This window comes from Armigeres subalbatus, unplaced genomic scaffold (assembly GCF_024139115.2).
Source record: "Armigeres subalbatus isolate Guangzhou_Male unplaced genomic scaffold, GZ_Asu_2 Contig152, whole genome shotgun sequence".
NCBI lineage: Eukaryota > Metazoa > Arthropoda > Insecta > Diptera > Culicidae > Armigeres > Armigeres subalbatus.
Genome location: NW_026942308.1, coordinates 554913 through 577816, shown reverse-complemented (window position 1 = coordinate 577816; position 22904 = coordinate 554913). Strand labels below are relative to the sequence as shown.

General features: G+C 37.6%; 1 protein-coding gene across 1 annotated transcript in view; it reads right to left on the bottom strand.

Annotated features, from left to right (window-relative positions):
• The window catches only part of LOC134202921 (lipoate-protein ligase A-like), a 285600-nt gene that overhangs the window by 10570 nt on the left and 252126 nt on the right, over positions 1-22904 (bottom strand). The window lies entirely within an intron of this gene.

Genomic DNA, 22904 nt, shown 5'->3' with positions numbered 1-22904 from the left:
TTTTTGAGTACCGCCATAGGGGGTGACAATGGGTCTGGGGGGTGAGAATGGGTCAGCGCTCTTACCGGCAGCCTGAAGGTCAGATAGCAAAATCGTTCAAAAGGTCTCTTATATTTATTTGTTTGTTCCAATTAGGGATTAAAGGCGTACACATTTGCATACCAAAATTTAAACCAGGGGGTCGGGATTGTAGTTCACTACACCTTCCACCCACTCGTTTACTCGATTTGATGAGCTCTTCCTACTAGATCCCTGACCTGTAACACTTGAATGGGATCGTAACTCCTCCATTAGCATCACTCGTTCTCGCTTCTTCTTGAAATATTCAATTTGCTTCTGCTGGTTCTTTAATTCTATTTTTACTGATCTTTAAGTCTTTTAATTGTGTTTCTGCCTGAATTCTACCTGTTTCTAAGGATGCCTTAAGCTCCTCATCTTCTACTTTCGGACTTAATTCTAAGGCTCTGATTTGTTTGATTGACATACTTCGAAGGATGAGTGTTTACTTTTCCTACATGTTCGCCCCTTTCTTTCAGAAATTACGCTTCCCTCTACTTGCTTACCTTCATTTCCAAGGACAGGATCACCGTGATGGGGTCCTGGAAGAAGTTGCGGTTGGTTGTTATTGATGGGTGGTGTACGATACATTTTTCTATTTACAGAATCAGATTAACCGGCGTTAACTCTTTCGCTTCTACGCAGGTTTTCGTTCATATAAACCGGCAATTATGCTTCGAAGGACCAATGTTACAGGCACTGGCGGAATTAAGCTGAGGGACGATGGGGCACGTTTATCACCAATTCGAAGGATTTATCCTAAACCAATTTTTGAAAATATTCCTAAAACACTTTCCGTAGGTATTCCTGATAGAATCTATTACAAAAGGTCGAAGGGACAAAAGGTCGAAATGACAAATGTCGAAAGGACAAAAAGTCGAAAGGGACAGAGGGTCGAAAGGGACAAAGGGCCGAAAAGGACAAAAGGTCGAAAATTATAAAAGGTCGAAAAGTACAAAAGGTCGAAAAGTACAAAATTTGTGACGCATTTCAACTTCAAGCGGAAGTAATACACTTATCTCATCAATAAAAGTTGAAGAATGAGAAATTTTCAAAGAAGGAATAATTACTATGCATATGAAATGAAGCAATATTAAGAATATCTAGATAGTTCTGTTGGAGATAAAAAAAATATTGATTTAAGAAATAAATCAAACTTGTATTGTACAAGATTGATTCTCCCTGTCTCAGTTTCTTGTCTATTTCAACCTTTTGCCCCTTTCGACCTTTTGACTCTTTCGACCTTTTGACACGTTCGACGTTTTGTCCCTTTCGACCTTTTGTCCTTTTCGACCATTTGTCCTTTCGACCTTTTGTCTTTCGACTTTTTGTCTTTCGACCTTTTGTCCTTTCGACCTTTTGTCTTTCGACCTTTTGTCACTAACCCTTCCTGATAGAGTTCCCAAATTAAATTATGTAGGTATTTCCGACATTTATAAATTTCTACGTGACTTTCTTCCAAGAATTCTTTCGGAATGTCTTGGGATTTCTTCTGAAAATTTTCTTTAGGATGTTTTTCATTGCCTACAACAGCTTAGAAGATTGTTTTAGGATTACCTTTGGAAATTCCTTTAGGATTTTTTTCGGAATAAATTTTAAGAATTCTGCCAGCACTTTCTCAAGAAATTCCTTTTGAAACTCTAGGAATAAATTCTTGAAATTCCTTCGAAATTTCCCTTAGGAATTTCTTAAGAACTTCCTCCAGGATTTCTTCTTCTTTTTCTTCTTCTTCTTTCTTAGAGAATTCTTTTAGGTATTCCTCCAGTTATTCCTTTGAATTTATTTGTCAATTATTACAGAAATTCCTTTGGACCTTCTCTTCAGAAAATCATTTTGAATTTCTTTTAACAATCCTTCGTAAATTTCATTCGAAAATTGTTTTGGGAATTTCTTCGTGAATTGTTTACAGGGTGTTGAACAAGTTCGAATACAAATGTTTGATCATTGTGTTTGTAAGCCCAATGTACATATTCTGTATAAGTATTGGTGTCAGCGTTAGCGGTATATATACGCTAACGGATGTGTGTGGTGTTGACATTCTGTCACTTGTTGTTTGTTTATTACGCGCGGTGAAAATGGATTGGGGCATTGTAAACAGCATTTTTTGAAGGTCAAAATCATTGCGGTGTACTACAAAACTGAGATTTTGGGGAAGATTGATACCCCCAGTGGCCCGGTGATAAGACGGAGATCAGCCCTACATGTTCCAATAGGACGATAAACCGGATAGAGATGTATAAATACACGGAAAATGCGATTTAAGCCTTATATGGGGACAATTTCATCGACTTTTTAGACAAAACTTTGCGACCTCCCAGCTTCCCGGATTTGAACCCTCTTAACTTTCTTGTTTGGTCCTTTATTATGTTAAAGCTATACGAATACAAGGTCAGTAACTTGGACCAGTTCAAGACGTAATTCTCAAAATCTGGAACGAAATGCCCATGCAGACCGTGCGTGCCGCTTGCGATGGATTTCAGAAACGTTTGAAGCTCGTGAATAAGTACAAAATAAAGGTCATTCCAGAAGAAATGTTACAAACGTTCCTTATAAACAATACTTTCAATGAAATGTAACCGGGAAAAGAAATAATTTAATTACAATTTTTAAACATTTTTTGAAAGTGTATTCGAACTTATTGAACACCCTGTAGAAATTTTCTACGAAGTTTATACAGGATATCTTTTGAAATTTCCGTTAGAAACTCCTTCAAAAAATCTTTTAGGATTTCTTATTTCATTCTTCCATAATTTACCGGATATACGAACTTTGGAAGGACACTTACATTGGAATTTTTGGAGAAATTTAAAAAGGCTTTTCGAGGGGTTTTACCAAAGGATCCCTGGAGGAATATCCAAATGAACTACAGGTGCAATTTTAGAAATAATTCCCGGAGAAGTTCCCGAAAGAATTTTTGGAGGATTTACTGGAGAAATTTTAGAAAAAAAAGTTTTTTTTTTAGAATTTCTGAAGGAATTAATAAAGGAGTTTCCTAAGGAATTACTAAAAGAATCCTCGGAAGAATTTCCAAACAAATTCCTAATAGAATTTTCATATAAATTTTAAAATTTCTACCAGAATTCTTTCTGGAACATCTGAAGAAATTCTTTTGGGAATTCTGCCATGAATGTCTCGAGAAGACCTTCAAAAATTCGAACAGCAGTAAAAAAATACCCGGTTCTGAATCTGGAATTGAGACTTGCCAAAAAGCAAAAACTAAAAAATATCGGGATTACAGGCTGTAATTTACAGCCGATCCATCATCATACTTCTTCGGATATTTTTGAGAATTTCTTTGAAATTTACTTTAGGAGTTGCTTCGAAAATTTCTTCTGGAATCAAGTGATATTTCAAGTTAATTCGGAAAATCCTACCCCAGGAAATAATTCTAATAGTCACCCAGACATTGTTTCAGATATAGCTTCGAAAATTCCATCAGGAATTCCATCGTGAATTTCTTTTCTCTCCCCATGGAATTTCTTCAAAAATCCTTCGAAAATAAATCTAGAAATTTCTTCAAAAATTCCTTAAGGAATTCTTTCGAAACTTCAGGAATTCCTTAAGTAATACTTTCAAAAATTCTTCGAGGTATTCTATCGGGAATTTCATACCATCGGCGAATGAACGAATTCCTAAAAGAATTTCCGAAGGAACTCCTGAATGAATTTCCGAAATTCTTGAATTTATCTGAAGGAATTTCCTTCAGGGATTGTTTTTTTAGAAAATATTTCAGGAATTTCTTAAACAAATTCATTCAGTATTCCTATTATTATTGGAGTTCTTACGAAATTTCTCCAGAACTTCATCCAGGAATTTCTACGATTTTTTTTTTTTAAATTCCTTCGGACATTCCTCCGGAAATTTAATTAGAACTTCCTTGAGACCTTCGGATATTCCTTTAAGATTTTTTTCAAAGTTAGTTCTGTTATCCTATCAGAAATTCTTTTAGGATCATCCAGAAATCTGGACATTTCTTTGAAATATCCTTTGGAAACTCTTCCAAAAATTCCTTTAGTATTTCCTATTTCATACTTTAACAAATTATCGTACAATTATTCCAATAAAATTTCTGGAATAGCTCCTGCAGGAATTTTGGACACCTTTTTATGAATGGTTTAGGAGGAAGCTAGAGAAAACGCGACGAGCGATGCGACGCGACTCACGTAAAAGAATAACTACCATTATCAACAGGCTGCCAAATGGCACTGTCGCGTCGTATCGCACGTCGGGTTTACTCTGGCATGTCCCTTAAGATTAAAACCTAAGGAAAAAATGGGAATTTTCGCTCTGTGTGTAAAGACATTGTATACTTTTGTAACACACCTGGAAAATTTGGAATAACCTTAGAAATTACGAACGATGGGTCGGATCATTTTATCAACTCACAGATTTTTTACAGTGCATTTTGATGGTCCACGAGACATACGTCAAATTGGATACCAATACAATTCCAGGGCCACAATTTTTCAACGCTGAACAGAGGACAAATGTGCCTGATGATGTGCGATATGTCCGAACCGAAAAAGTTGGGGGAAAAGGTTTCAGTATGGCAAGCCGTTTGCTCTTGTGGTATAAAGAGTTCTCCATATTTTACAACCAATGGTGAAAATTACAGAAAAGAATGTATCAAAAAAACGACTTCTATCCATCTTTCTAAAGCATACGGATCCTCCTCCCTCCAAAGAATAATAATTTGTGATGCGTTTGGTATTGGAATACCTAAACATGTTATGCCTAAAGTATTTTGCATATTAATTTTTGGTATTATTTTTTTGGTATTTTACCTCTTATGAACTTGCCAATTCCTGTGATCGAGGTCGTCGCTCCTGCTCGGGTAAGGCTATGAGCTAGTCCGGTGAGCTAGTCTTACTAGCGTGACCACACTAGCAATTTGGATAAAACGTCTAATTTCACTTTACTAAACTGTTCTGTGTTCTCTTCATCACGCTTACTTTTCAAATGACGCTAGTCCTCTGAGCTAAAATATAATTACTCCTTTACCTGGCAACCTACTTAGTTCCTATGACTGCTGGGTCGTTCAATAGGGCACTGCACGGAAAGATCTCTTTCTCTTTCGTTCTTCATAAATTTTGACGTTTACAGGCCTTGTTGTTTTCTAATTTCTTTGCAGCGAGAAAGAGACAAAGTAGTCCGTGCAGTGCCCTATAGCCTAGCAACTTATCGCCCTGTGTTTGGTCCAACACCTTTCATGTTTTTATTTTTTTTTTTTTTAATAATAGATCACCCTTCATACAGATTAGCTCCTAACGAAGGGACAAAACATTCCCTTAATTGAGAATGTCAAACCTCCGCGTGACCTGATTCGCAACTGCTGCAAACTGTTGAGCTAGTTTTCGAGCCTTTTCGCCATTTGGTAATAAAATCTTATTTCCCTCCCTAAGCGCTAGAATTAGCTTTTGAGGTTTCTAAAGAATTGAAATCTCTTTCCAATAAGGTTTCGAACTGGGATTCAACTTTGAGACATTATTCTCAAATTTGCTATTTTTCAGAATAGCGAAACGATTTCTAATTTATTTTGCAAATCTCGCCAAATAACTTTCAAAGCGGGATCGCGAGTTCTTTGGTATTGCCTTCGCCTCACATTTTAAAGACGGGTCAGTAGCTAAAGATCGTCGGCAACAATAATGGAGTTGAATTTAATTTCACATTTATTAGTTGCAATGTCTCTGGCTTCGACAATTAAACTTGTCAAAGATTCGAGAGCACTGTCAATATCATTTCGGATATCCATAGGAATATTACAGTGTGATAATCATATTTCATAAAACTAATTTAAAGTGAACCAAACTTTCGAAACATTTTTTTATGCAAAGTTCATTTGTAATTTGCCATATTATATCCTTTCCCGTTTCGACATATTACGTCAACAACCATACTGCATAGAAGTATTGAAAAAACTATCGTTTTCTCACGAAAATAGCGCATGGAACATGCCGCATTCCCAGTCGAATATCACTTTTTTAATTACTAAAATTGGCGCATTCTCGGAAAACGGAACGGAAGCACACACCAATTTTTCCCGTTTCCGTTTTTTACTCCAATGGTAAGCTGAGATTCCTCCACAAAAATGAATGAATGAAATGTCAACGAGAAATAAAAATATGATTCGAAGAGCCGCGTGTGGACGTGCGTTTCTTTTTTTTATGTATGTTTTCCACAATGCAGCAGAAATCACCAACTGACGCTCGGAATCTGTTGAATTTATTTTCCATATTTGTGTATTGATTTGCCCTTCGATTTGTAGGTACATGTATGTATGGTGTATATACATATTGAAATAACGAAAATCATTTCATCATAAGACAATCTTAACCAAAATCATTCAGAGAATGGTATAAACGAAAAGAAATAAAAAAGATATATGAATCTTTCCTGAAAGTCTTTGTAGTGTTTCAAAATAATTCGTATCACAAAATATTGATAAAAAAATTTATTATAGGAAAATCATTCCCAGCCAAAAAAATACGAAGCAATTACCCATTCTCAAAAATATAGTTATTGCTTGTTAAAAGAGAAGAGAAATGAAGCAGGACGAAAAACACTCATGAATTTCCATCAATAACTACCGGTCTTTAAACTCAATTTAGAAAACTTTCCTGTATACTTAACCTCGATTTTCTGAAATAAAAACATATCTACAACCTAACTCATTACCAGCGTGGAATCACTTCCTAATCGACTATGACCGGTCCTAAATTTATTAGCATAGAATAAACTTCATGGTTAACCACCGGGTGATTTTCGCAAAATTCCCACCATGTTCAACCAACCGCTTATTAAGCCATTACAAACGGGACAACAAAACCTACAAGAACAAAATCAATGCCAGACCACTCCACGGCAGCCAGCCATAGTTAGCCGCGTCGAACCCAAAAAAAAACGCTGCTACAGCCTTGGGGAAACCCATGTGCGTAACCAAAGCTAATGAATCTAATTTAAATTCACTATAAATAAAATAAATTACCCACCCCTTCGGGAATCGGTTCGACGAGAGGAGAGGGAAATGAATCATTAGTCCGCGAGTGATTCGATTGAGTGTGACTAGATATCAAATTTAAAATCGCGCGCGTTTAATCGAAACATAATTGTAAATTGGCACGCGATGGTCGCGCTCACGGGCTACCAAGCTATTGTGACTCTCTAGCAGGGTGTGCCAACCATCCGTTTTTCGTTGGATCTCAATTTTTGAACAGTTGATGTTTCTATAGTAGTAGTGATAAGCTGAATGGAATGGCTAACGACGTGAAATAATCTGTAATGCAACTCTGCTACAATAGGTTGATGACGAGCTTCGTTACTTATTCTTGAAAACTCAATTTCGAGTGATCTAGCTTAAAAGTAGATGATTTTATTTGCTTGTGTTTGCTTTTGTTTCCTTCAATCCTAAACTTTGTTTTAGGACACCCTACTATGGATGTGATGTTATGTGGTGAGAAATTTAAACTGATGACACTGACAGTAATTACAGTGCATATGCCATATGCGGCCCCCAGAGAATTTCAAATCAGCCGTGAACCAGTTTTAATGCTGCTGATGTTGCTGCTGGTGAACGGTAAATGGTGGTTCTACACCACCAAATTATGTGTCCGTAAACCAGAACAGCAGCGTGATGATGTCCAGCAACGTGAATCCGGTTGTAGATGATGGTTTAGTCACCGAATCTGGTATCGGGATCGAGCTCACCGATTGTGATGATAATCGGTGTAACAGGCACGCACTCGCGGGATGCCGTACCGTATACTTGTTATTCAGACGACTCGGAACAACCAAAACGACAAATGGACCCACAGGTTGTGATAAATTAAAATCACTTTCAGCCGTGCAATTATTCTATTAATTAGCCGGCATCAGCAGCCACCAGGGAAATTTGTGCGTTATGTTGCATGACGCTATTGTGGATGAATTGTGTGTTCTACAATATTGCGATGATGGGTTCTTCCGCTTTCAAATGCTAGAAAATCAATAAAACTACTTTAAAAAATAAAAGATAATTGCCTACTTTACTATTCAGTCAGCTACCATAGCAGAGAACGATTGTTTAAAAGATCGATGATCGTAGGCTTCAAAAATCGATTAGATAATGCGTTGTTACTGACAAAGCACCCATCTAACATGCTGAGATCTGATGTGTCTACTAGAGTGGGGCGCAATTAAATGGGAAAACTCCAACATTCAACAGTTCAATCAATTGTATAGAAAATGGGAGCGATTGGAAAACCACGTAACTCATTTAATTATTATATAGTTTTAATTGTCGAACTTGGTGTACTTGTTGGGTCTTATGAAAAGTGAAGATAATATACACAATATACATATTATGTATCGGCCCGAGTAAAGGAAAACAATTCAAATTGCTGCCATTTCGTCATTTTATGTCATATTGGCCTGGTTTTATCACTGCTCTGCTTATACGGATCCCAAAATCCAGAATACATATTGGGACTTGTGATGTAGTTATCCTATCCGGAGTTATTCCGGTGGGTCACTAGGTCAGTTCCGAGGCCCTTGAGGACGCATCATAATGGGCCATTTTTGAAATGTCACTAACTTCGTGAAACTATAGCGTTTTGCAAGACAAGTGGGATTGTGACATCCAAATATGTTTCTGGGGATATTGGCCACACTAAGAGAGTCCAAAATGGGTATCAATCTGACCTCAGTGTGATACCAATTTTGAAAATAATCAATTGTGATGCTTCCTGAACTTCCAGAAACATATCCAGATGTCATAGTACCACTTGTCTTGCAAAATACTGAAGTTTGATACCCATATTTCCAAAGTTTATGACATTTTGAAAATGGCCGATTTTGATGCTTCCGAAGGCTTCCTCAAGGGCCTTGAAACTGACCACAATGTCCACAATGACCACAATGTCTGACCAAGGTGGTGAAGGTGACAATCCCAACCTTTGCCAGTCAGTGTTATTAACCAGCACTTTGGAAATGAAAAAAAAACGTCCATGCAGGACCAAAATCATAAATAATAACAATAAAACAAATCTCCGAATTTTCAGATCCGCAAGAAACTTTCAAAAGCTTTGCTGAATTATAGTCATTTTTTGAATCAATTTGAGTAGGAGAGTTTTTAGAACACACGAGTGTCAAAGAATGGCGGTGGATGCTGTCCAAACTAAATCCTGCTGGTGAGGCTACCAAGTGGGGTCGTGGTCCTCACTTTACCAACGAGAGTCGGTGGCTCAGCGGGCCAGAATTTCAGCAACTTTCGGAAGAAGTATGGCCCAAATTACCTGAACCAGAACCTCAGTGTTGCTACATTTCGTAGTGGAACCAGTATTGAACTTTGAACGAATCTCGAATTGGAAAAGAATGCTGCGCAGGGACCCCTTATACAAGAGGAGCTAATAGTTACAGAGTGTAAAATTTTGAAGCTCATACAGCGCGAGAGTTACCAGGATGCAATAGCCAGCCTTGAACGTAATAAATCTCATCCAAACGAAAAGAAGGTGCCCCTGGATCGGAAAAGTGCCTTGTTTCCGCTAATGCCTACACTTTATGACACCGGTTTACTGCGGCAAAGAAGCCGTATAATAGCGGCAAAGGATACGAGCTACGATTCCCACTACCCAATTATATTGCCGTCAAAGCACCTAGACCGAGCAGTGAACTTGCTGGTTGAGGATTACCATCGCCGTAACCTTCATGCAAATAATGAAACCGTCGTCAACGAGCTTCGTCAACGCTACAACAATGCGAACGTTCGCCAGGTTGTGAAGAAATTAGCATTTCGGTGCCAATGTGTCCTGTCTGTTGTCTCATGCAAGGTGTTAAGTGTTCAGTCTGTACGACCTCTGGTCAAAGACGGTGTTCCTGTCTTTTATAATTGTGCGAAGTTCACAAGGCTCGTCCAAGTAATCCAGCGACATTGGTACGAACTTCCACTGATCGTTCATCAATATGACGACGAAGTGGAGTTTTATTCCTTCTGGAGCTCCACACATGGGGGGTTCTTGGGAAATGCTGATACAGTCTAATAAGTCAGCTATGAAACATGGCTATTTCGAAGGAAAATTGAACGACGAGGAGCTACAAACGCTGGTTATTGAAGTTGAGAATATTCCCAAGTGACCACAAGTTCCTTTAACGGTACGTTTTTTGCTTAATCAGCTTGATTGAGCTGATTCAGAAAAAACGTACTTTTAAATGAACCTTTGGTTACTTGGGTTGTACATTCGAGGCCTCTGACATACCTACCGTTGGACTCCGCGGAGTCCGAAGCTTTGACACCGAATCATTTTCTTTTCGGAACCTCTAGTGGAGCGAAGCAAGCCAGTGTCAACGTTAGTGAATCCCAGCGGAATTCTGCGCCGGCTTAATAAGTTCTGGGAACGGGTAGTGTACCTACCTGTTATTAGAAGGCAACCAAAGTTCACCGAAAGCATACCATTACAAGTCGGCGATCTGGTCTTGATCGCTGACGGAGGCAGGCGCAGTGAATGGCTACGAAGTAAAGTACTCCAAGTCTTAGAAGGAACCGACGGTCGTGTCCGCCAAGCGAGTGTGCAGATTAAACAAGGAATCTTCAAGCGTCCAACGACAAGACTAGCCGTGCTCGACGTAAATGTTCAAGGTGCTGTCCCATAATGAATGGAGGGAAGCACCGGGGGAAGAGGTTGTTAACACGGGTACCGCCGAGTCGGTCGCCCTATCGCAACCGGTTCTACCACATGTCTGATAATACGTCATTACCTATATAAACGAAGATCGCAGATCGACGTCATCGCTGATAAGCAGTTATAATGGCAAAACCATAACAGAAGAACAACGTGGATTTCTTATACGAAGTGTGCTATTTCTTAAATTTATTATTATATAGGGGAAATGTACCGGTTTTGGCCACCTTAGTGCCTAATTTGGACAACCCTGAAAAATGCATTTTTTTTTCCAAAAAATGTTGATTAATTGCAACAGCGAAGGAAGATGAGGGATATATCTTCTGTTAGAAATAATAAAACCCTCGAAAATTGCTTTACTTTTGAAGTTATGAAAGAAACTAGCCAAATTAGGAACATAGCCAAAACTGGTACAGTTACCCTTAAGTGAATTTTTCCCGTTAACATTAATCGATTTTTTCATAGCCTAATTACAAACTAGAGCAGGAACTAATTTAATCCTAGGAAAGATGACAGTAAACAAAGGCAATACCTACAGAAATACCTAAGTGAAACCTATCGTAAATAAGCAATACTTTATATTTAATTTACAAATACAAATTTGACTGTTAATCCAGTGTGTCGTTTTGTGTTACTGTCGTAACAAAAATGTCACCTGCTAGATATACAGCTTGGATTCGATTATCCAAAAACTAAATTCCAAGCTAACTAAGCTGCAGAAGCGAAATGTTTCACCTGATTTTTCAGTGGACAAGCTTTGAAAGAATTTTGACATGAAAGGAAAAAACTTCGTCAGTTGCTAATCAGTCTCGTTACCGCACTCTTTTTATAATTTGCTTCGACTCTTTGAGATGCATTACCAGCAAAGCTGCTGACCATCAACCAGTGTCTGATTATTCACTCACACAAAAAAGAGTTCATGCAGCTTTTAGTAACGAATAGATTCTCCAACTTTTTATCCACCGCAAGCAACGATGAAACAATGTTCTTTCATTGGCAAAAAAAACTTTTTTAATCTAAACCCAAGCCTCACAAAGCTTCCAATATCCCCTGGCACAGCACAAGTTCCAATCTGAGTGGCAGAACTTCAGTCCGTATCTGTAAAGAACTATGCTTTACAACATTCCCCGCAACCGCACACACACAGGGCATCGACCAGGTAAATTAGAATTCTATAATCACATCGCTGTGCTTTTACCAGATAAAACTGCGTGTCACTTGGCCGTTGCCTTTCCTGGCATGCTGCTCCCAGGACGGAGAATGGTCATTCCTCGGTATCTCGGGAATCTCGGCCCGGTGCGGTGCTGCAATTAGAAAGTTGAAGCACGTTTCTGATCGTTCTACACGCATACACACACACAGACGTTTAGACATACATTCACATACCTATCAGAATCAGAGCAGAGATGTTGTCACCCATAACAACTAGTAACTGGTGAGCAGCATGCAATGGGAATCGTAGACCACAACAAACTAATAAAGTAATCCTTTCGGTGTTCCCCAGCTTTTACAGCTGGAATCACGCATTCAAGCAGCATCATTGCTATCCAGAGAAGGGACGAACTTTTACCTGGTGCTGGGGTCATATCTTTTTTTTTCAAAAATGCTAATTAATATGAATCAGGTGTAGCAAATAAATCTCTTGTTGGAAGCGATGTGATGCAAAAAGTTTATAAACGACCACGCTTCTTCATAGTTGTTGCTTCACATTTTAAAAATGTTTGTTTCCAATCATAGAATATATAATAGGAGGTGTTCTCAAAGTAACACGATATACACCTGTATCTTTAGAATGACCTTAGAATAGAATAGCTGCAGTAGATTCTCCAATCCTTATTACTTTTTCGTTCCCGTAGCCTTCGTCATATAATTCCGTATTATATTGTTGCCGTTTTTTTTTTTTTTTGTGTCTTTATTAAGGAGACTTTCAGCCCGAGGCTGGCTCGTCTCCGGTATTGTTGCCGTTGATTCTGTCTTGTTTTCTTAAATTTGACTTGCATGGCCTGCACCAACGCGTTGCAACCCCTAAGCTGTAAACTAAGTGGTAGTATCTCAGGATTGCTAGAGAAAAAAAAATTACCAGAGCTCCTATCAAGATTGCGTAATGTGATATAGTTTTCTTGGATACTAATTGTGTACATCCATTTATTTATCAAAGATACATTCCTGATTTTGTTTATGCCCTTTATGAGCATCGAGTCATAAAAATCTCCCATACAGTCTGGAGGTCGGATAACAAAATCATTCGGCTTAGTTTTTTTGCCCTCAGTTAAATTTAATTATTGAAACAATGACCCACTCTTAACCCCATATGACCCATTGAACCCAGTGACAGTAATCAATTATAAAACATATTCTTTGCCTTCAGAATCTCACAATAAAGTTTCCCCACCATAAAAAAGCTCACAAATTATTTTCACAGATATCGTTGACTATGCACGAACAATTGCGATAATCGCAAATTGACTTCGGCAAACTTAATTAATTATAACTTAATACCAACCAATCCTAAGCTAAGAATCGATCGAACGCCAAACTTAGACGAACATGTATATATGTATCCGTCAGGGTATCCGATACGGTATGTCTTTCGAAGAACCTATATACGAAAAAATTGGAATTAAATTTCTAGTAAAATAATACAAGAATTCTATTAGAAAATTAAAAAAAATAGAAAATTTCAGACTTTGACCTCTAGATTTTTAATAGGAGGAATGTGAAAATAAATTAAAAAAAAAAACACTATTTTACTAAATTAATGATTTCGTGTGTGTTACTTCTACGTGAAGTTAAACGATTTACAATGATATGGAAATGCTAATATCATCTTCCAAACTTGGACGTACATGTTCATGATAGAATTAGAGGCGAAAGTATAGAATTGATAGTTCCGTTAGGATACGGCAGGCATGAAGAATGTTTTTATAGAAGTCGATTTGAAAACGAGCGATTCTATACTTTCGCCTCTAATTCTATCATGAACATGTACGTCCAAGTTTGGAAGATGATATTAGCATTTCCATATCATTGTAAATCGTTTAACTTCACGTAGAAGTAACACACACGAAATCATTAATTTAGTGTACTACCCTTGGTGGGGGCATCCATCAATTCAGCTGTTATTGGTCGACGGTACAGCAGCAGTGCCTTTCTCTGCTTTGTTCTCTCCAAGGCAGCCAAGTTGGTTGCGACGAGACGGACGCAATGAGAAAACAGAACTGTGCAATAAAAATCCTATTCGACTAAATGCTGATGTCATATTAGAAATTTGGAGACAGTACTCGTCGATAGCAAACCCTTCCGCACGCGATGGCATATGAGCAAGTCAAACCACCTTCCTTTTGCCAGTGGAGATATATCAGCTTCCACACTGATATTATTCCCTCCCCCTTCATACGGGAGCTTGGCAGAAGGAAGGTCGTGTGATATGTGCCATCACAAATATTGCCCTCCGCTCGCTTTCAAATCGACTTCTATAAAAACATTCTTCATGCCTGCCGTATCCTAACGGGAACTATCAATTCTATACTTTCGTACTATGTACGTACGTCTATACGTACGTATATACTATGTACGTCCCAAGTTTGGAAGATGATATTAGCATTTCCATATCACTATTTTACTAAGTTTTCAAATAAATGGATTAAAATACTGAATATTGTAATTATTATTATAATGATATGTGGTGTGTAATGCTAGGAGATGTTTTGCAAAATAAATAATTTCTTTTTAAATTTTGTTAGTTTTGGTGTTTTGTTCACCAAAATTATAGAATTTCAATTAGAATTATTCCTATACTGCCAGTGGATGCATAATTGTCCCATGTTTGCTGGGGTTCCCTATATACATTGGAAAATTATGCGTCCGTTGGCAGTATAGGAGCGAAATATTTAATCTTTATTGATAAAATAATATTCAAAATAATTTGTATTCAGCATAAATGTAAAAAGCAGTTTTGAAGCAGTTTATAAATAAATGCTCGAAAAATTCCAAATTTTCCGTTCTGTATATCCACAGGCAAATTGAAAATCAAAGTTTGCGCTTAGGCACACACCTTTTAAGCGGTAATTGTTAAATTATAATTAGTGGTTAGTAGCTGTATAATGAATTATCAAACAAAATAATTAGTCTGAGACGGGGATAAGGTATGGACGAAACGAAAAGATTCAAAGTTTGTAAATGAAACAGATATAAAATACAACACGAAGGCTTGTCTGTATCGAGAAAAGACATTGTCAGAATCGCGGTTGTAATGTTACCAAATGGGCACTTTCACAAAACTACAAGCGGCGTTTCCCCACTAGGCATTTTGTTTCGTCAAAATTTTAGGTGTTTCATCAAATTTCTTATTTTCCTATCAATTATTTTGACACTTTTTTCGCCTAACTGACATAGTTTCAGTTCTAGTTTTGTTACGGCCATCTCAAACACGGTAAATATGTGCTATATTTCTGAACGAAAATTACCATTACAATACGATACAGTGTTGACCCGATATTGTCACTCCCTAATTTTGTCTACCCCCGATTTTATCACGTTTTCGACCGGATTTTGTCATGGTTTGTATACAATACAAATACAATCCTTTTATGTTCACGATTTGCCATTCCTTACCGCACCCGTGAGATTTTCATTCAATCTGCTAAGATAAATAAACAACCAAACGTTAACCAAACATATTTTAAATACGCTAGAAAGTCATGAAAACCTGTTTCGCATACGAGATCATTGTGAAGAGTACCTACATAGTTTTATAAATTATGCATCTGTACGTTGAAATGGATTACGAACCAAAGGTCGAATGACAAATGGTCGAAAGACAAAAGGTCGAATATGATGAAAGGTCGAAAGGGATAAAATGTCTAAATGACAAAACGTTGAAACGAACAAAAGGTCAAAAGAGACGAAAGGTCCTTCTTCCTTTTTCCTTTTTTCTTTCTTCTTTCTTCCTATTTATTTCTTTCTTCTTCCTTTTATTTCTTTCTTCTACCCTCTTTTTCTTCCTTCTAACATTTTTTCTTCCTCCTTTTTTCTTCATTCTTCCTTCTCCCTGCTTCCTTACTGCTTTCTTGATGTGTGCGCCGGTCCGAAAATCGTGGGCGGCGGCATGTGTCATAATTTTGGTCAGTGGCAGCTTTTTCGCCGGCGACGTGAATCGGCGTGGCAATTTTTATTACGTTCATCTTTAAAAAAAAATCAGAATTTTCAAGTCACTTAGGAAAGAATCAATCTATTGAATTTCATCGGAAAAATTTGATGATGTTCCCCAAAAGTTTTTCCAAAATACTGATTTGAAAATTATTCTTGGATTTTCCACAGGAAGCTATTTTGAATTTCCAAGCACAATTGTTTGGGATTTCCATAAATTTTCTTTTTTCATAATTTACATGAAAGATTTTTCTGCACTTTGTTCGGAATATCCATGAACCAACCTTCGGAAATTCTGTTGAATATTGTTCAAAATTTACTCGGAAAATTCTTCAAAATTTCCAAAGAAAACTCTAAGGAGTTTTTAAGCAAATCATTACTGAAATTATCAGGAGAAATTCTCCTTTTCACAGAGTTTCTGCGAGAGATAGTTAAAATTGTGAATTAAAAAAAATCTTTCAAATTACACGAAAAATGGTTCGGAATTCCCTTAGAAAATTATTCGTATTTTCCACGTGATTTTTTTATTATAATTTTTATTATGAAGCACCACTAAAATTCTTCAGAATTTCTACATAAAATTTTAAAATTTTCTCACAAAACTTTTCAATATTTGATTTTTTTGTTTTTATTTCAAAGGCATTTCTTTGGATTTTCACTAATATTTTTTTCGTTTTCAGTCTCTATTGGCAACCCAGTCAATACAAAACCGTATATAATGCAACATAAGATGCTGAAGTAGTTGATATACGTACAATTTGTATGGGAAAGTACCTATATCGCCTCCACTTAAGCATATTATGTAACATCATGTACCATCTTGTGTTTATTGGGAATTAAAACGACATGTTTCTTCTACCCACTCTACGGTATATTCCATCTTTTTTAACGATTCTATTCAATATTGGCAGATTATATAGACAATTCTGAGAAGACATACAAATTGCCCCAAAACCTTCAGAAAATTTCGTTTTTTGTCCAGTGTCTTGTTGTGCTCTCGGATTGTAATAAAAACATCAACAAATATTGCAAATTTCCTAAAACAATTAACAGTTGATCGTTCACACTATACAATGCAACATATTAATGACAATTACTAACATTGAACAAAATATTGGGAATTAAATTTATGAAAACCTGGGTACTCATTCACTTTTTTCCTGATAGTCAGTGATATTCGTTTTCAACGGATATTTTGTTATCATCTATTTAAAAAAAAAATGTCGTTAGTGTCTAGATGATGTGAGCATTGTGTGTTCTCTATCCATTGAGTTTCATTATCATTATTGTTGGTGCTTGTCTGATTGTGTGTCATACGGTTATTTTTATCTTTTCTATTCCTTGTTTACAGTGTGTGTAAAATTCCTGCATATGTTGTACCAAACCTGTCACAATCGCTTCGTTTGCTTACCGTTGTGTCAGTGTTGATAGTATTACACATATCTAGGACGGGAAGAGCGGAGAATCTTCAATGGTGGTCCATTGTCTCCGCTCTATCAAAATCGAAACGATGGTTTCGTTGGATTTTAATATTCAGAGGGAATTTCTTTGTATTGTGCATAATAAACTCTTCGGCAATTCCATGGGAAATTATTAAAAAGGGGGAAGGGTCGTTTGGCTAAAAATCATTCGACGGAAAGCCATTTGGCCAGATAACACGTTAAGCCGAAAGTCCGAATTTCATTTGACCGATAAGAGCGAAGCGATTATTATATCGAAAACGGTTTGGCTGAAAATTTCATCTGACCAAAGCGTTTGCCCTAACAGGTCGTTTTGTCGTTTGGACAAAAATGTCGTTCGTCTAAAATGGTCAGTTAACAGAAAGGGCCATTTGGCTAAAAATGTCATTTGTCCGAACGGGTCCTACGGTCAAAAATTTAATTTGCTGAACGGATAATATTATAGAAAATGTCGACCCGTTTGGCCAAATGACATTTTCGGTAAACTGGATTTTTTTTTTCCAATCGACCATATCGGCAATTATACATATCTATGATTTCGGCCTGTATTTCGTGCGGTAAGACGCGCGACTACAAAGCAAGACCATGCTGAGGGTGGCTGGGTTCGATGCCCGGTGCCGGTCTAGACAATTTTCGGATTGGAAATTGTCTCGACTTCCCTGGGCATAAAAGTATCATCGTGCTAGCCTCATGATATACGAATGCAAAAATGGTAACCTGGCCTAGAAACCTCGCAGTTAATAACTGTGGAAGTGCTTAAGGATATAGATGGAGGAGTACCACGATGGCAGTCAATATGGCACCGAACCTCCTACGGGTCAACCCCACACCTCCCGAACTCCTCTCCCACCAACATTCGAATGCATCGAACAGCATCGAACAAAAGTTCAATATTCAAATTACTAACCTGTTCACAGCATATTTATTCACTTCCTGTGATAATGAACATGTTTATCCAAAGAGTTTTATGTATTTCAGCTCGAATAATATCAAAAATCAGCAATTTCGTGCCGATTTATTAGCCGTTCGCGATTTGGTGGGTCATCACTGCACTTCACTTCTTCTCAAAGGGCACTGAAAAAATCAAGTTTTAACTCACTTCTCCGCACATGAGCAGCCCGAAATGTTGATGGAATGCAAATTAAACATCACTTTTCGAAATCAGTCACTTGTTTGCACCGAAAACTTAATATAAACTGCTATTTTGCCCGAAAAAACCATTAAAACTGATCGTGGAGCGAATGTAAACAACGGCACCGGCAGCAGCAAACTAATAACTAGGGTGGTTCAAAAAATAATTTTGCTCCGCCATGCTCAGTCGATTATGATTTATAATTTGGGTGTCATCCGATGGTTTGGGCTGGTTTGAACAGAGGCTTACCGTGCACAGGTCGTTACAGGTTTGTATGACAGTTGATATGGCGAGGTTGAATTTTACATTATTCTGATTGTGGCGCTTCGTCATTGGGCGCCGGCGAGGGGGGAGACCATATGAATGGATAAAATATTCAAGAGCTTTAACTCTGTAGACAATGCATATTGAATGGTCGTTCCAATAGTTAGAAGTCGATTTCAATCGAGGTTGCGTGTCTTTAGCATGATAATTAGGCTTCTCAGAAGGCATCAGTGTGGCAACAGAAATGTGTGCTTCAACAAAATAGCCAAAATTTGTCTGTGATATCTATTGCACCAGGAGCAGATACTTCATACAAAAAGTGTGACATGGGGGTGAGCGGGGTATAAAATGATATTTTTTTGCGTTACGTAATCAATGGATCTTTCCTGCGGTGTGATTTTCGTTCAGTGAAGTCTTTAGAATGTTGCTTTCAGCTATGTGGGTTCTCTTTTCGCCAGCGTTCGAGGAGGCGCTGTAGCCAGTGTAATGAAAGGTTTTGTTTCCCATACTAGTTTTCATACAAACTTGAACCGGCTTGTGCTCAACCAGTTTTTGTTCAATTCGATTTTTGGAGGACACTCGGACCATGGGACGGAATCGAGTGAGCGTGTTGGAGCTGGGTCGTTTTTTGAACCACCCTACTTATATTTTATGTTTTTTATAAATACGATACCAATACTAGTACAGTATATGACAGTTTTCATTGTACCAATACTTTCAAAGCTTTGTTTTGGTACTCAACCCACCTTCACCTTAATGAACAATAAGCTGCGAGGCGGCGCTGTCCCAGTGTGGGGATGTAATGCCAATAAGAAGAAAAAGATGATTTCGGCCTTCTCGGCAAAAGTATCATTTCGGTAAACGGCATTTAAGGTCAAGTGACCTATTTGGCCAAACGACTTTCTTCACCAAATGTTAAGTTCGAACAAACGAAATTTTCAGCTGTAGTATGTCCATTTAGGCTAAACGACATTTTAAGCCATATGGGCCCTACCTGTCGTTAGGCCAAAAGTCATTCGGCGAAAAGCTATTCATTTGAATGCCACTTGGACGAATAACACGTTAAGTTTAAGGTTATTTTGGCGAATTTCATTTGACTGAGTTGAACGTTTGTCCGAAACGGTTCTTATGTCGAAAATGGTTTCGCCGAAAATGTCATATGGCCGGAAGCGACGTTCAACAGAAAATGACATTCAGCCAAACAGGTAGCTTGGACGAAAGAATTGTTTCCTCTGAGAAGTCACCGAAAATTCCGAAAATGTCGAAAATGTGTTGGCTTGAAAATGGCCTTTCTACCAAACATACATTCTGGCAAATGGCTAAATGGCTTTTCAGCTAAACGACTTTTTCGGCAAAATGAGCAGCCAAAGGAACTGTTTGGCTGAACGATATTTTCGGCCGTACGTCCCTTTCTACCAAATGACATTTTTGGCCAAACGGTTAGTATAGTCAAATAACTTATTCTGCCAGACGGCCCTTTCCCATTCAAAAATTGTATTTCAACCCGAAATTATTTGATTCTCAACTTGAAATTCATTCGAAGTTTGGAAGTTTATCCTAGTTTCTATAACGTTTTCGAAATTTAATTGTATGTAATTGGTATAGAATGGAACGAGAAATTCTCTGGAGTTTCTACGTGAAATCGGGAAATTCTTCGGAAATTCTATTCAATGTTCGGAATATTCCCAAAAACTTCTGTGGACTTATAAATTTGAATCAGCGTGAAAAATTACAGATCAACGGCGTGACAGATTTTAAACGGCGGTGTGCCGATTCAAAAACGTCAGCGGCGGCGACGCGCACCTCCATTTTTTCTTTCTTCCTTCTTCCTTCTTCATACTTCCTTCTTCCTTTTTCCTTCTTCCTTCTTCCTTCTTCCTTCTTCCTTCTTCCTTCTTCCTTCTTCCTTCTTCCTTCTTCCTTCTTCCTTCTTCCTTCTTCCTTCTTCCTTCTTCCTTCTTCCTTCTTCCCTCTTCCTTCTTCTTTCTTCCTTCTTCCTTCTTCCTTCTTCCTTCTTCCTTCTTCCTTCTTCCTTCTTCCTTCTTCCTTCTTCCTTCTTCCTTCTTCCTTCTTCCTTCTTCCTTCTTCCTTCTTCCTTCTTCCTTCTTCCTTCTTCCTTTTTCTTCTTCCTTCTTCCTTCTTTCTTCTTTCTTCTTCTTCCTTCTTTCTTCTTCCTACTTCTTTTTTCATTAGCATTAGCATTGGCAATTCGCACAAATTGGTAGGTGGTACAAGCCAAGACTATTGTATGAGAGTAGCATCACTTTCATCCGTTACCACATATTGATTTGGGCTAATCTATATCTCTTAGACGGAAGCAATGCACACTACAATAGATCTGTCCTGGCTACGTCCTTGCCAGGAAGGGGAAGGACGGTTAATTGGACACCTACTTAAGAAAGATGCAGAGAGCTCTACGACCTCTCATAGGTGTCACAGAAGGTTTTTGGGATTTTAATCGACAAAATGGTTTATGTACCACCGGGAATCAATATTCGAGCAACGCATAACAATATACTCTTTATCACAGAGTTTGTCGAACAAACGCACCTAGCGACAAACCTTTATCAGAACGAACACTATGACAAGAATCATTGCCTTGCGACTCTGATATCTCCAAAATACGCTCTAATTTTGTAATTATTGTTCGATTCTCGAATATTTCCAAAAAGCAGAAACTAGTACATCAAACCGAAATTTTCACTAGAAATGATGCAAAATAACGGTGAAAAGTTAGCAACAAGATTGTTTTCTTTTTTGTTGCTGACAAAATTTTTCGAATCTTTGTCATTATTATCTCCGACAAAACAAAGCTTTGTCTTGGTTCTCTTTGTCGCTTGTTTCGCAGGCGTATTCCAAAAATTGATTCCTGTACCACTTTCGCTGGCACCGTTCATTAAGACGAAGTGAGTGAGAAACGAAACTCTGACTCTCTTTTCACTCTTCATTTCTAACTTGTCACTTCGCACTTCTCACTTTTCACAAAGAGGAATAAGCGATAAGTGAAACGCCTTCTTTCCACATTTCGCTTAGTAAGGAAATGATGGTGAGAAGTAGAGGAGACGTCTCACTTCTTTATACTTCCTAATTCTTACTTCTCAGTTATCATTAAACACTTTAAACTTGTCATTTTTGCCATATGCCTGTTCATGCTGACCATATAGGGGAGGAGGTTCGGTTGTGGGCACCGTTCGGTTATGACACCCCTATGTACCTTTTGACGAGATAGAGATGATGCCATTCTAACCGTCATTTGTTTGCTATAATAGCATGATGTTTGTGCTCAATATCAAACCAGATGGGCATCTCTACTTTGAACTAGAAAAAAAATGTGCAAGGAAAACAACACGAAAGTTTTTTTGGCCTTTTCAAAATGTTATAAACTGAAGGGATTTAATTCAAAAGTTAGTTCTAATGCGTATTTACACAGTAAATTTAATCTATTTTGAGGCCCAATGTCGATTGCCATCAAACTTTTAGCGTGAATTTTTTCTTCACATTCCAAAAGCCTGCGAAATTCGGTTGAGGCACCTTTATTGGTTCGATCATGGGCACCTTCATGTTATTGATAAATCATTCAATATCGTTTTAGTTGTCCCTCTTATTTTTAATAACGTTTTTATGTAGTTTTATAATTATTTTGACATATTCTTCGAAATAATAAGTTTAATTAATATTTTTGTTCTTTGGGCATGTCTGGTTATTATACACACACACCTTTTTGGAACAAAGCGTTGACCGATTTGCTTGCAACAAGTTGCATTCGGAGAATGCTTTCCCATTATTTACTATTGAAAATTGGTTAGATCGGACTATGGGATCAAAATCTATGGACAAAAATTTTTTTTGTAATGAACGAGAAAGGCACTATTGTCGCTGGGATGATTAATCAAGTTTTTTACTGTGATGCATACCAATAAAACGTAAATCAATGAAAATTTGAAACCCATTTACCTAAAGTGCTATTTTAGACCTTAAGTGATTATTCTTATGTGATTTTTTTTCAACAATCTCTTTATTACCGAGGCATCATCTGATAGGTGAATTGATTTGAGTTTTAGTGTCTCCTGGCTTTAAGAATGAATAAACTATTCCTTGTCTTTAAATCTGGGTGGTTTTATTCAGCTCTTCATTTTAGCTAAGTTTTCAAGGGTGCCCACAACCGAACACAAATGAGCAATACGTAACTAC